This window comes from Gossypium arboreum, chromosome 10 (assembly GCF_025698485.1).
Source record: "Gossypium arboreum isolate Shixiya-1 chromosome 10, ASM2569848v2, whole genome shotgun sequence".
NCBI classification, from domain to species: domain Eukaryota; kingdom Viridiplantae; phylum Streptophyta; class Magnoliopsida; order Malvales; family Malvaceae; genus Gossypium; species Gossypium arboreum.
The window spans coordinates 73042702-73057916 of record NC_069079.1 but is presented as its reverse complement, the minus strand read 5'-3'; positions in this window follow the sequence as shown (position 1 = coordinate 73057916).

The window sequence follows — 15215 nt, the reverse complement described above, 5'->3', positions numbered from 1 at the left end:
GGCTAGCCCATGAATGGATCAAATGCATGGGATGATAGAATGCATGAATGGCTTAAGTGCATAGCTCCTTGAACATGTTCACACTTTGAATTGACCTATAAGCTACTACACATGCATGGATGGGTTCAAGAACCTCCAAAGGAAGGAATTAACTCAATAATTCAACACATTGATTGAATTAAGTGCATGCACAAAGGGGAGAACGAATTTACTAGGTTCATGCTGCCATTTATGAACCTACATGCCATTAAATTGTTTAATTATGAAGATACATGTTCCATACAAGTGCATGAACGTCCCAAGGAGATGAATGCAACCTTTGGTGCACATACAAGTCACTTGAAGCCTTTCTTTATGACTAAGCACTCATGCACACACTTAGGGAGAAGAAAGTGTCCATTCAACTAATGCATGAATCTGGCGAATTTATGAACTATTTTAATACATTAGTGTGAATGTTTTTATTATTGTGTGAACACCTAGATGCCGAATTTGAATGGTCATCTATGTGCCTATAAATATTTGTTTTCTTTCATTTGTATAGAGGTTTTTTTGAACTTTGTTTTATTGTTTCTTTGTTAATGAAACTATTTGGAGAAAATCTTTCTCCCATATTTCGTTGAAGACTTGTTGGCCTATCTAGTTCTTAGTTGGTGTCAACCTTGTTCTTCTTTTGAACTTATCGTTCAACCGAGTGTGGCGTTCACCCTTATACCGAGGTTCCTACTTTACTAAGTAGCGGGTCGAGGTTTATCACTTTCATCCTCCACCTTGAAAGCCTAAAAGCATTTGGGTCAATATTTTCTAATATTCGTTCGTGCTTGCTTTTAAGAACCCTTTTTTCCATATCCATCATTGAACCATTATACACAGCTTCCGTCCTATTTTTCTATCAACTTCATTCCAAAAGCAAATTGAACGATACTTTCTCTAGACGATTGGGCAACTCAGCATACGACTCGACTCTCCTCGAGGTGGTTCGTATCACCATGTGTTTTGGCTCGTTAATGTTGTAAATGTTGGTATGTTTTTAGCCATATAAGTTGGCTTAAGTTATGTGCTTGATAAGTGATATATGTGATGCATATAATGCCTTATATGTTAGCTTGTTTTCGTATATTTTGATTAATTAGCAATGTTTGAGGAATGGTAAATTTTGATGGATTTGGTATATTTGTATATGGAAATCTAGTAGTTGAATTGGTTGATGATATATAGTTTGATATGTGATTGATTTGGCATGTTTTTGGTTGCTTAAAAATGTATTGAAATGGTGCTATTTTGGTTGATTTGTATGCTTGTGGAAAGGGTGGCAATTTGGCTTATAAATGGCCTATTTTTGTCCACACGGGCAGAGACACGGGTGTGTGTCTAAGTCGTGTGCAACACACGGTCATGTTACACGGCCGTGTGTCCCCTAGGGTAGCCCTACGAATTAAAGTCAGTATACCCTACAGTTTTGACATGCCTTAGACACATGGGTGTGTCTACTGGCCGTGTGTGGCACACGGGCTGGCACATGGTCGTGTGGTCGGTCGTGTGACCTAAGTCAGTAACTCCCTTAGATTTCAAACAGCCTAGCCCACAGGTGTGTCTTTGGCCGTGTGGTACAAGTCATTATGTATGCCTTGCTTTCACATGGCCTATGATGCGGGCGTGTCTGATAACCGTGTGAGGCACACGGCCTGTTCACACTGGCGTGTGACCTTTTAAAGTTTAAAAATTTTATAAGTTTCTCAAAGTTTGTGAATGTTATCGGTTTAGTCTCGAACCACTTCTAAGCATGTTTTAGGGTCCCGTAGGACCTTAGAAGGGATAATATGATTGAAATGAATGTATTTTTTATTTAAATGCATAAATGTTTGTGAATAATTTGTATTGATCGGTAATTCCTTGTAGCCCTATTTTGGAGACGGATATGGGTTAGGGATGTTACATTTATTGGTATCAGAGTCACGGTTTAGTCGATTCTAAGACTAATGTAGCGTGCAAGAGTCTAACTATAATGCCATATATAAAAATTGCGATAGTGTGATGATTCCTAATAGTTAAAATGTGTTTTTATATAGTAAATGGATCTTGAACGAGCCATAGCTGACGATGTGGAAAGTAATGTACCTGCTCTTGTTCAAGTGGCAGCGCCAGCCAATTCTAGCCCTAATTCTAGTAGCCAGGGGGAGAGGCTAAGCAAGCCTTCTTCCAAATGATGAGTGAGTGGTTCATGGAGTTCGTTTGAACAAATCTGGTTGCTCAACAACCTCTACCCCGCTTGTTCCTCAACAAGTTCCTGTTGTGCCTGAAGTGTTAGATCCAATTTGATTGAGTAAGCCGCCAGTGGATAATATAGGTAAACACAGGGCTAAAGAGTTTTTAGCTATAGTTGATGATGACGCTGAGAGTGCTGAGTTCTGGCTTGAGAATACAATTAGAGTGTTTGATGAATTATCCTGTACTCTTGATAAATGTATTAAATGTGTTGGATCCTTACTAAGAGATAATGCGTATCAGTGGTGGAAAACATTGATATCAGTAGTTTTGAGGGAATGTGTCACTAGGAGTTCTTTCAATCCAAGTTCCGAAAGAAGTATATAAGCTAAAGGTTTCTTGATCAGAAACATAAAGAGTTTCTGGAACATAAAGAGTTTCTGGAATTGAAACAGACCGAATGACTGTCACTGAGTACGAAAGAGAATTCGTACGATTAAGTATGCTCGGGAATATTTTTCCACTGAAAAGATTATGTGTAAACGATTTGTTGATGGACTGAATGAGGAGATAATGCTATTAGTTGGGATTCTATAAATTAAAAAATTTGTTGTTTTAGTTGAAAGGGCTTGTAAAGCCGAAGATCCTAGGAAAGAAAAGACAAAAGCAAATTTTGAGGCTAGAGACACCAGAAAGAGATTGATGAATAAGCCATATCAGTCTTTATCAAAGAAATCCAGAGATTCGTATACTCGCCCAAATGCTTCGATTGGATATCCGAACAAGGATCGTGCTCAACAACACTCTGGTTTTAAAGCTCAAGTAGCTAGTGTTGGCAGTGTAAGAGACAACAAACTCGAATGTCAGCAGTGTGGGTGATGACATTTCAGAGAATGCTGGAGCAAAAGAAATAAAGCCTGTTACAAATGGAAAAAGAAGATGTTCAAAACACAAGGTTGAGTAACACTGTAAATAGGGGAAAACCACCTAGAAACACGTGAAATGTGAGTGGTAGTCAGAAAGCGACTAAAGACTCTATTGTGAGGTCCGAGGTGAGACCACCTACTAGAGCCTACGCTATTCACGCTCGCGAAGAAGCGTCATCTCCAGATGTTATCACTGGTACTTTTACTCTCTATGATACTAAAGTTATTGCATTGATAGATCTGGGATCAACACATTCATATGTATCTGTGAATTTAGTATCCAGTAAGACTTTTCCTATAGAGTCTACTGAATTTGTAATTACAGTATCGAACACCTTAGGTAGGTGTGTTTTGGTTGATAAAGTGTGCAAGAATTGTCCATTGATGATTTGGGATAATTGCTTTCCGGCTGATTTGATGTTGTTGCCATTTGACGAGTTTGATATAATCCTGGATATGGATTGGCTAATGTTGCATGATGCTATTGTGAATTGTAAAAGAAAGACGATATATTTGAGATGTCAGAATAATAAGATTATCCGAATTGAGTCAGATGATTTAAATGGCTTACTAGTAGTTATTTCATCGATGTTGGCTCAGAAATATGTGAGAAAGGGTTGCGAAGCCTATTTAGCTTATGTGCTTGATACAAAAGTGACTGAAAAGAAGATTGAATCAGTTCCAATTGTGTGTGAGTATCCAGATGTATTTCCTGAAGAGTTACCGGGTTCACCACCAATATGAGAGGTTGAATTTGGTATTGAGTTAATGCCTGGTACAACACCGATATCGATAGCTCCGTACATAATGACACCGATAGAGTTAAAAGAATTAAAATCTCAGTTACAAGAGTTGACAGACAGAGGATTTACACAACCAAGTTTCTCGCCTTGGGGTGCTTCTATGTTGTTTGTGAAAATGAAAGATGGCACGATGAGAATGTGTATAGATTACCGACAGCTTACCAAAGTGACGATTAAGAATAAATATCCTCTGCCTAGAATAGATGATTTGTTTGATCAGTTAAAAGGGGCTACAATGTTTTCAAAGATAGATTTGAGATCGGGTTATTATCAGTTACGAGTTAAAGACTCATATGTGCCGAAGACTGCATTCAGAACAAGGTATGGTCACTATGAATTTTTAGTAATGCCTTTTGGATTAACGAATGCACCTGCTATCTTTATGGGCTTAATGAACCAGATTTTCAGACTGTACCTAGATCGATTTGTAGTTGTGTTTATTGATGATATATTGATATATTCGAGAGATGAAACTGAGCATGCCAAGCATTTGAGAGTTGTATTGCAATCTCTACGTGATAAGTAGTTATTTGCAAAGTTCAACAAATGTGAATTTTGGTTGCGTGAAGTTGGTTTTCTGGGGCATATTGTATCAACATCGAGTATTCGAGTTGATCCAAGTAAGATTTCTGCAATAATAGATTGGAAGCCTTCGAAAAATGTGTCTGAAGTTTGTAGTTTTCTGAGACTAGCCAGCTATTATAGACGATTTGTGAAAGGCTTTTCGATGAATGCAACTCCGTTGATGAGATTGCTTTAGAAAGCTGTAACGTTTGAATGGTCCAAAAAATGTCATAAAAGTTTTGATCAGTTGAAAACTCTTTTGACTGAAGCTCTAATGTTAGTACAACCAAAATCAGGTAAAGAATTCGTGATCTATAGTGATGCATTGTTGAATGGTTTGGGCTATGTTTTGATGCAAGAAGCCAAAGTCATAGCTCATGCCTCGAGACAGTTAAAGCTGAATGACAAGAATTACCCGACGCACGATACAGAGTTAGTAGCCATTGTGTTTGCATTAAAGATTTGGTGCCATTATCTTTTTGGTGAGAAATGTCATTTTATTCAGATCACAAGAGTTTAAAATATCTGATAACTTAGAAAGATTTGAATTTGAACAGTAGAGATGCTAGAATTACTAAAAGATTACGAGCTAGTGATTGACTACCATTTGGGAAAAGCAAATGTTGTTACTGATGCATTAAGCTGAAAATCTTTGTTTGCCTTACGTGCAATGAATACTCAGTTGACTCTATCGGATGATGGATCGATTGTTGCTGAGTTGAAAGCGAGACCGTTGTTTTAACAGCAGATTTGTGAAGCTTAGAAAGTTGATAATGAAATGTTAGCAAAATGAGCTCAATCCAATTCAGAGTTTCAAGTTGATTCAGATGATTGTTTAAGATTTAGAGGCTGAATATGTGTTCTGAGAAATTCAGAGTTGATTCAGATGATTTTGAACGAAGCACATAGTAGTTGTTTATCTGTTCATCTTGGAAGTACGAAAATGTATAACGATTTGAAATAGTTCTATTGGTGGCATGGTATGAAACGTGACATTTTAGAGTTCGTTTCTAAATGTTTAATTTGTCACTAAGTTAAAGTTGAGCATCAGGTACTGTCTAGTTTGTTGCAGCCGATTATGATTCCTGAATGGAAGTGGGATAGAGTGACTACGGATTTTGTGTCAGGATTGCTCCTATCTCTGAGTAAGAAAGATATGATCTAGGTTATAGTTGACAGATTGAAAAAATTGGCTCATTTGATTCCAGTAAGAACGAACTATTCGCTTGAAAAGTTGGCTGAGTTGTATATCTTTGAGGTTGTGAGATTACACGGAGTACCTATTTCTATTGTTTCGGATAGAGATCCAAGGTTCACATTGAGGTTTTGGAAGAAACTGCAAGATGCACTGGGTACAAAGCTACATTTTAGTATCGCACTTCACCTGCAAACGGATGGTCAATCCGAGTGAGTTATATAGATACTCGAGGATATGTTGAGATGTTGCATTCTTAAGTTCGAAGGTACGTGGAAAAAGTATTTGCTGTTAATTGAATTTGCATATAATAATAGTTTTCAGTTGAGCATTAAAATGGCACCTTATAAAGCTTTATACAGTAAAAAATGTAACACCCCTAACCCGTATCCAACACCTGGACAGGGCTCGAGGCATTACCGGAACTTTACACTTTCAGTATACTAACTCGGGTCAAAAAATTTCATTTGAATTTAAAACTTTTCAATCATGAACATCTCGTTCCTTGTATAGGCCTTCGAGACCTATAACATATTGGAAGGCAATGTGGGACAAATACGGGCACGTTCGATTAGCCTTGGGCTCCTCAGAAAATTTTCCTTAACTAAAAGGGACACACGCCCGTGTATTTTGGGGGACGTCTCAACCGTGGGAAACACTAACTTATCAACACGACTATGAAACACGCCCGTACTACCTGCCCGTGGATGAAACTGTCATTTTAACACGGCCATGGTGCACACCCATGTGGCCTACTCGTGTACAACTTTGAGATAAGGTTTTAAGTGCAGGGGACACACGACCATAGCACACGCCCATGGAAGGGAACTGTGTGTCACACACGGCCTAGACACACGCCCGTGTGTTCAACCATGTGGACTTTATTAGGCTATTTACCTAGCCTTTAGTCACCCCTTTATTCTACTTGTGCCTAATGGTTACCAAGTTTGAGAAGAAGCATGATTATATACTTGTAAATAATCTTAATGAAAATAGTTGTATGGAAACCTCATATCATTGGTTTCATACATAAATGGTTATTTCCTATTTAGTGTCATGGGTTCCCATTTTACTTTAATCCATTTGAAATTGGCTCATTCATGTGATTCATTGCCAATTGATAGCAACCTATCCTTCGTAATTAAAATCATGCATAAAATCGTAGGTCATAGCCTACTTAAATTAAGCCAATTTTCATGGCCATATACAAAGAGATAAACATATTTTTACATGCCTTTACTGGACAAATCAAATGACACATATAGCAAAATACTCAAAAATACTATACATGCCATTGAACAAAATAAACTGAGTCTTTGTACCAAAGCTTGTTTAGTTGATAGTGTGTTCACTCCCCAATTGTCTTCCAATCCTTATGAGTCCTTGAGCTCTGTGAGACAGGGAAAAAGAGAGGGGTAAGCATTTTCAAGCTTAGTAAGCTCGAATAACCAGAAATTAAACTTACCGATTAATTAGCAAACATCTATACTTATTTCAAGAAATCATCCATTAGGAAATGATTTCCTATCACATGCACTCAATCAATGAGTTAGTCATATAATCATGTATTATGTAATTTAACTAGATGAGCTCATCTTTCAACATTTCATTCATATATGTATATCCCATGTTAATCTCATTGAGATTCTAGGAAACCTCGATGGAATACCCAATATCTGTCAATTCATACAAATGATTATTCCATCTATGCACTCCCGCGAACCTCACATCATATGGCAGGAATACCAGTCCAGGCTAAATCCCCCATTATATGAACTCATAAGGTGATGTCGGGATTACCAGTCCAGGCTAAATCCCTTATAGCAACAAACACCCTTAATGAGCTCGAATCTGAATTACCAATCAAGGCTAAATTCAGACCCTAATTGAATTACCCGTCCGGGCTGAATCCATCATGCACACATATTCTTCGGGAGGCTTGATCATTCAAGGAACACCCATTCAGGCTAGATTCCTTTTCATGCCTTAGATCTCAGATTACCCGCCCAGGCTAAATCCTTACTGCAACATATGCAGTATCTCAGTTTACCTTTTCAATGAGGGTTTATCCATCGAATTCCCTTTGTCAACCTCAACCGAGATATTTTTCACATGTTATCATCAATATGAATTTCTATGATATTTCATACCAATAACAAATACAATCATCAAGCATTCATAATTCATACAATTATGCATATCAAGGGTTTACTTTAAGTATTCCAAACTTACCTGGTACTCTTTTCGGAGTTGTGTTTCGGTTATTCTGAAACCTTGCGTTTACCACGATTGACCTCTGAAATTTGTTCCTCAGGGTCTATTGCAGCAAAATTAATTCATTAATACCCCACATTATATATATTTCATGTTTAATACCTACCTGGTCCAAATGACCGTTTTGCCCCTAACCTTTCACATCTTTACGATTTAGTCCCTAAGCTCGTATAATGAAACACATGCAATTTCTATCTTACCCAAGTCTAACCAAACATTTTTCTCTCTTATGGTAACCCACATTTTTCATTATTTTCCTCATTTCTACCATACATTTACATCTTTTGCAAAATAGTCCTTATTAGGGTTTCTCATGAAAACCAACTTGGAAAAGATGTTTAACACACATTTATCTTTCATATTCTTCCATAATCCATCAAAATACCAATAACTCATGCATGGGTAAATTTTTGAACATGAACCCTAGCAAGAAATATGGGTAGAAATGGAGAGAGCAAACTATCGGGTTTTCAAAAATACAAAGAACATGAAAAACGGGGCTTGGGGGCACTTCCTATTGAGCTTGAAAATTTAACAAACCCTAGCTATGGTGTCCTCCAAATTTCGACAGCTATGGGAAGAAGATGAGCATATTTTTTCTTTATTTTTCCCTTTTTATTTCATTAAGATGCCTAATAACCAAAATGCCCTCATGCCCTTTCTTTAAAATTTCATCCATGCAAGCCCATTTTTGTCCAAAAATTTAGAACTTCTGCAAATTGATCTCAAGACCTTCTAATTCATAATCTATAGCAATTTCATACAAATTGCTTTTAGAATCCAAGTTTTACAATTTATTTAATTTAGTCCCTAATTTCTAATTAGACATCTTATACTTAGAATTTCTTCATGAAACTTTAACACATGCATATACTCATATTCTAGGCCTCATAATAATCATAAAATAAATATTTTGATGTCGAATTTGTTGTCTCAAAACCACTATTCAGACTAAGCCCTATTTCGGGATGTTACATTTCTCCCCCTTAGGGACTTTCGTCCTCAAAAGTCTTACCAGAAAACAGATTCCGATATTGGCTTCTCATGGTTTCTTCCGGCTCCCATGTAGCTTCTTCAACACCATGTCGATGCCATAAAACTTTTACAAGAGCCACATCTTTATTTCTCAACTGTTTAACTTCGCGAGCCAATATCTTAATCGGTTCTTCTCCATAGGTCATGTCCGGTCAAATTTTGATCTCAGTCGGCGAATCACATAAGAGGGTTCTGATCGGTATCTCCTTAACATGGATACATGGAACACGTCATGAATCTTTTCCAATTTGGGTTGCAACGCCAAATGATAGGCTAACGGTCCATTAGTGACCTTGTATGGTCCGATAAATCGTGGACTCAATTTACCTTTTCGACCATATCTCAATACCTTTTTCCATGGAGATACTTTCAAGAATACTCTATCTCCAACTTGAAACTCAATCTCCTTTCTTTCCAGATCAGCATAAGACTTTTGCCTATCTGATGCTACTTTTAAACAATCCCAAATCACTTTAACTTTTTCTTCAGTTTCTTTAATCAGATCAACTCCATGAATCCGATATTCCTTGAGTCCTGTCCAGTACAATGGAGTTCAACATTTCCTACCATACAAGGCCTCATAAGGCACCATCTTCAAACTTGTTTAGAAACTATTATTGTAGGCAAATTCTACCAATGGTAGGTATTTTTCCCAATTATCTTGAAATTCCAGGATGCAACAACGCAACATGTCCTCAAGAATCTGAATCATCCTCTCAGACTGACCATCGGTCTGAGGGTGAAAAGATGTGCTAAAATTTAACTTTGTACCTAAAGCTTCTTGTAACTTCTTCTAGAATCTCGAAGTGTACCTCGGGTCTCTGTCCGAAATAGTCGATAGTGGTACTCCATGCAATCTTACTATCTCAAAAATGTACAAATCGGCCCATCTATCAAGGGAATAATCCGTCCTTATCGGGATAAAATGAGTTGACTTTGCCAGTTTGTCCACTATAACCCATATGACAACTTTTTTTTTCGGAGTCAAAGGTAATCTTGTCAAAAAATCTATGGTAACTTTGTCCCACTTCCATTTGGGAACCGTTACAGGCTGTAACAGACCTGAAGGCACTTGATGTTTATCTTTAACTTGCTGACATACTAGGCATTTCGATACAAATTCAGAAACATCACTTTCCATGTCATTCCACTAGTACGTCTTCTTTAAATCGTTGTACATCTTGGTACTTCCCGGGTGAACTGACAAACGACTGTTATGTGCATCTTGCAAAATCTTCCGAATAAGTTCATTGTATTTAGGTACACAAACCCTATCTCTAAACATTAAACATCCATTAGGACTAATTCAGAAATCTGACTCAACACCAGACTTACATTGAGCCCTTTTTGCTTGCAAGTCATCATCATTAATCTGAGTATCATGAATTTCCTGCAGAAATGTTGGCCTAGCCTCCAGCTCGGCCAAAACTGAACCATCATCAAGCAATGTCAAATGAGTATCCATGGCTCTCAGGGCATACAAGGATTTTCTACTCAATGCATCGGCGACCACATTCGCCTTTCTTGGGTGATAGTCGATAATCAAATCATAATCTTTAATTAATTCTAGCCATCTCCACTGTCTCAAATTTAATTCTTTATGAGTCATCAAGTATTTCAAACTCTTGTGGTCCGTGAATATATGGTGTAACACCCCAAACCCGGCCCAAACGTTATGGCCGGATCTGACATGCCATATCAAAGCGTTCCAAAAACATTTCAGGTCGTTGTTCTAGAAAAACTTGTTTAGTGTTTTTAAAAGATAATTTCAATATAAGTTAAAGTGAATAGAAGTTGTGCACCAGGTAGGAAATCGAAAAAGAGGAGGTGAGTCCCACAAACTGCTTAAGTACCAAGCTCCGTTCGGATCCAATCCTAGACATGCACATCGCCATTACCACACCTTAACGTCGTGTATATTTCTAGGGAACCATTTTGATTAAGTCCTTTTTAGGAAAAGTGATTAATTTTGGAAAAAATATTCTCATTGTGGAAGCTTTGCTTGTTGTCGTGTTATTTTGAAATCAATTACCGTTTTTGAAAACGCACCTTAATGCTATCCAAATTCAACAGTTAAATATAAATAATACCTAACTCAATAAAGCATATAAAATCCATCAAAGAAAATTATTAAGCGGCCTTATTACATTTTAAAAACCCAAAACCTTAAACATAAATGAAAAAAAATGTCCAATTCACCAGAATAAAATCAACTTGCAGAACATGTGGCCACTCCAAATCCCTCATAGTCCAAGCCCACATGGTTGGGGATTACTTGCGTGGATGAAAAATAAATGGGTGAGTTTGGGGAAACTCAAGTGTAAATTAACCCAACCATAGCCTATATCACCAACCACGTAAATGTAATAAGTTGGCCTTAGCCCGAACAAAAGTCGAATAAAGCCCATAGGCCCATAATGTAACGTAATGTATATTACATGTCTATGCAAAACCCAACCCATATCCAACCACATGCACCCCCATACCAACCTTTCACCATGTGGGGAGACTACTCGACCCACCCAACTGCTACACGCCACAGAAATATGCAGCATGGCTGCCAGAACTGATAATGTGACAGTGTCACCAAAACAGATAATTGTGGCAGAGCCACCAGAACAGATATATGTGGCAGTGCCACCAGATTAGATAATTGTGGCAGTGCCACCAGGACGCTTCCTCCATAATATAACCCATGTCCCCATGCAACAGATATATAATCATAGCATACATCACACAGAATTAAATCATCATGCTTTTCAGTCAAAAGTAACCCTAGGGTTATAATGGTAATTTTGCACCTAGGGGTATATTAGCAATTTCCATACATAGGGGTATTAAGTAATTTAACTATTCTTAGGGTTTTCATGCATAGCATAGCCATTTACATACGACCAGAAACACTTACTGCGTTTTCTTACCGAGTTGGGCCTGTTGGCCCATTATCCCGACTTTGGCCCATTAAGCCCAAAAACATAGGAATGCACAGATTCGTGCACTCTATAGTCTTATCACTTTAATCTACCATATACATCAACTATTAATCTCACGAGCATTCGCACACTCGCATGTTCTCAAAATACCAGCTTTTCAGCATTTCGACATTTCGGCTTTTGCCGATCTAGTCTATAAGAGGATGTCAGTTACACACCTATTTGTGACGATTCGTTGATGAGATCCACACATGAACTACCTACATTTATATTACTACCACGTTAATCTAACTACTGAAATGAACTACATATTAACCCCTTACCACATTCGGCCAAAAGCACCTTAGGCACTAGCGATCCTACCTTTGCCGAAATTAGCGATTATGTCAAGATCCAGTCGTTCCGCTTGTCCAAGCCTTTGATCAGTAGCCTTTTGATCCCACTATTATCAAATTTAAAACATTTATCACAACCCCTTTAGGGAAATAAGTCCAAACGATAGCCTCCCTAACCTTTAGGGATTTCGAGTTTTTCAAGAATACGAAATAAAGACTAGATTGCAACGACTTACCACCGATTCCTTCTGTCAACAATACCTCTTAATCCCCCTCGATTCTGATGCAGTTCTAATCCCACAAATGATAGCAAAAGTCGAGCATTCAGTGATCTCAATATTCGGCTAAGTCCTTAGGAGTGTGGAGTTTTCGATTTTTTTCTCTTGCAACTGTGTAAAGAAAGATGAAATAGGAGGGTTTTGCTGTGGTCTTGTCGATAGAAACTTGAGGCTTAGAGAACTAAAGAATCGGTCAAGAATGATGAAAAAGATGAGAGAATTGGCTAGGAGAAATCGACACAGAAGGAAATATGGCTTTCGATATTTCAGCCTTTCTTATGGCAAATGGCTATGAAGGTTTAGGATCGTCTGAAGAAAAAGATGGAGATGAACAAGAGGATAGAAAGATTCAGCTATAGAGAACAGAAGAAAAAGAAAAAAGATGATGGGGAGAGGAGGAAAAGAAAAGAAGAGGAGAATAGTCAGGAAACGACACAACTTACCCCAAGTGCCAAATTTATATTGGCACTTAACCTAGCCGAATTTTGCCCCCCCTAAAGCACCCCTTGGCCGGCCAACTCTTGCTCCTCAAGAGTCCACCATTCGGCCAACACCGTTCTCCCTAATCAGCTCCTAAATCTTCTCCCTTATCAGCTCTTACATCCTCTCCCTTATCAGCTCCTAAATCCTCTCCCTTATCAGCTCCTAAATCTTCTCCTGACAGCCTTTCACTTCAGTTCCACTGCTTACCTTTTCTGTTCATAAAAATTAATATTACTAATTTGCTTACCTTGCGACTCGAACCTTAGCTCACCTTGGTCATCCACACGCCACCTCTAAAGCCCCCAAGTGGCGTCACATGCCAACTTACCACAGGCTTCCATGTGTTTTATTTTACCCAGTTAATACTTAAAAGCCTAGCTAACCAGAACCTCTTTTCCCTATGGATTAAAATCACTTAAAATTACCGGGTTTTAGCTTAAGCTTGGGCCTTCTAGAGGCCCACTAACATAATTAAACCTATACCAAACAATCAAAACACAGAAATTTTAAAATTCGTTGAAAACCACAGAAATCCCGAAAATCCAAAAATTGGGGAGTTACAACTCTACCCCCCTTAAAGAAATTTCTTCCTCGAAATTTTACTTGATTCAAACAGATGAGGGTACTGCTATTGCATTGCCTCTTCTGGCTCCCACGTAGCTTCCTCTCTGCCATGATTACACTAAAGCACTTTCACTAATGGAACAGATTTCCTTCTAAGGACCTTAACATCTCGAGCCAATATTTGCACAGGCTCCTCCTCAAAGGTCAAATCAGTCTAAACTTCAATATCTGCAACCGTCACGACATGAGCAAGGTCAGAGCGATAACGCCTTAACATGGAGACGTGAAATACATCGTGAATCCTGTCTAACTCTGGAGGCAATTCCAATTGATAAGCCACTGGGCCTACTCGCTTCAAAACCTGATAGGGCCCAATGAACCGCGGACTCAGCTTGCCCTTCTTACCAAACCTTAATATCTTCTTCCAAGGAGAAACCTTCAAGAACACCATATCACTTACTGAGTACTCAATCTCCTTCCGCTTCAAATCTGCATACGACTTTTGCCTATCAGAAGCTTCTTTTAACCGATCCCTAATTATTCTGACCTTATCCTCAGTATCCGCTACCAACTCTGGTCCAAGAACTTGTCATTTTCCTAGTTCAGTCCAACAACTAGGGGTACGACACCTTCGTCCATACAGTGCTTCATATGGTGCCATTCGAATACTCGTCTGGTAACTGTTATTGTACGCAAATTCTGCCAACGGCAAGTAATCCTCCCAACTACCTCGAAAGTCAATCACGCATCCCCTCAACATATCCTCCAAAATCTGAATAACCCTTTCCAACTGTCCATCAGTTTGGGGATGGAAAGCCGTACTAAAGTTCAATCACGTTCCCAACGCCTTATGCAACTTTTTCCAAAATCGAGATGTGGATCTAGGATCCCGGTCAGAGATAATCGACACTGGGACTCCATAAAGTCGTACAATCTTCGCCACATACAACTTGGCTAACTTTGGAAGTGAGAAGTCAGTACGCACCGGTATGAAATGGGTTGATTTGGTCAACCTATCCACAATCACCCACACCGAGTCTTTCTTCGATGGTTTCAAAGGCAACCCACTCACAAAGTCCATGGTTACCCTCTCTCACTTCCAAAGTGGTATCTTCACCGGTATGTAATAAATTGTAAGGTAATTGATGCTCAGCTTTCACTTGTTGGCATGTCCGGCATTTTCCTACAAACTCCATTACTTCTCGCTTAAGTCCAGGCCACCAGTACAATTCTCGCAAGTCATGATACAACTTATTCCCTCTAGGATGCATGGCACACAGTCCCTCATGAGCTTCCTTCAATATTGCCTGCCTCAAGTCAGAGTCCTTCGGAACACAAATTCTTCCTTGGAAACACAGAACTCCTTCGCCATTTAACCCAAACTCAGAAGTTTCCCCCTCCTTAACTTGTTGAAAACGAGCAACCAAAGACTCATCGTTCAACTGCTTTTCCTTAATCTGTTCCACCTAGGTTGGTCTCACTTGCAACTCAGCCAACAGACTTCCATCATCATACAGAATCAGATGAGCAAACATTACTCTCAGATCAGATACAGTTCTACAAATTAGAGCGTCGGCTACCACATTAGTGTTGTCTGGGTGATACTCGATCGAACAGTCA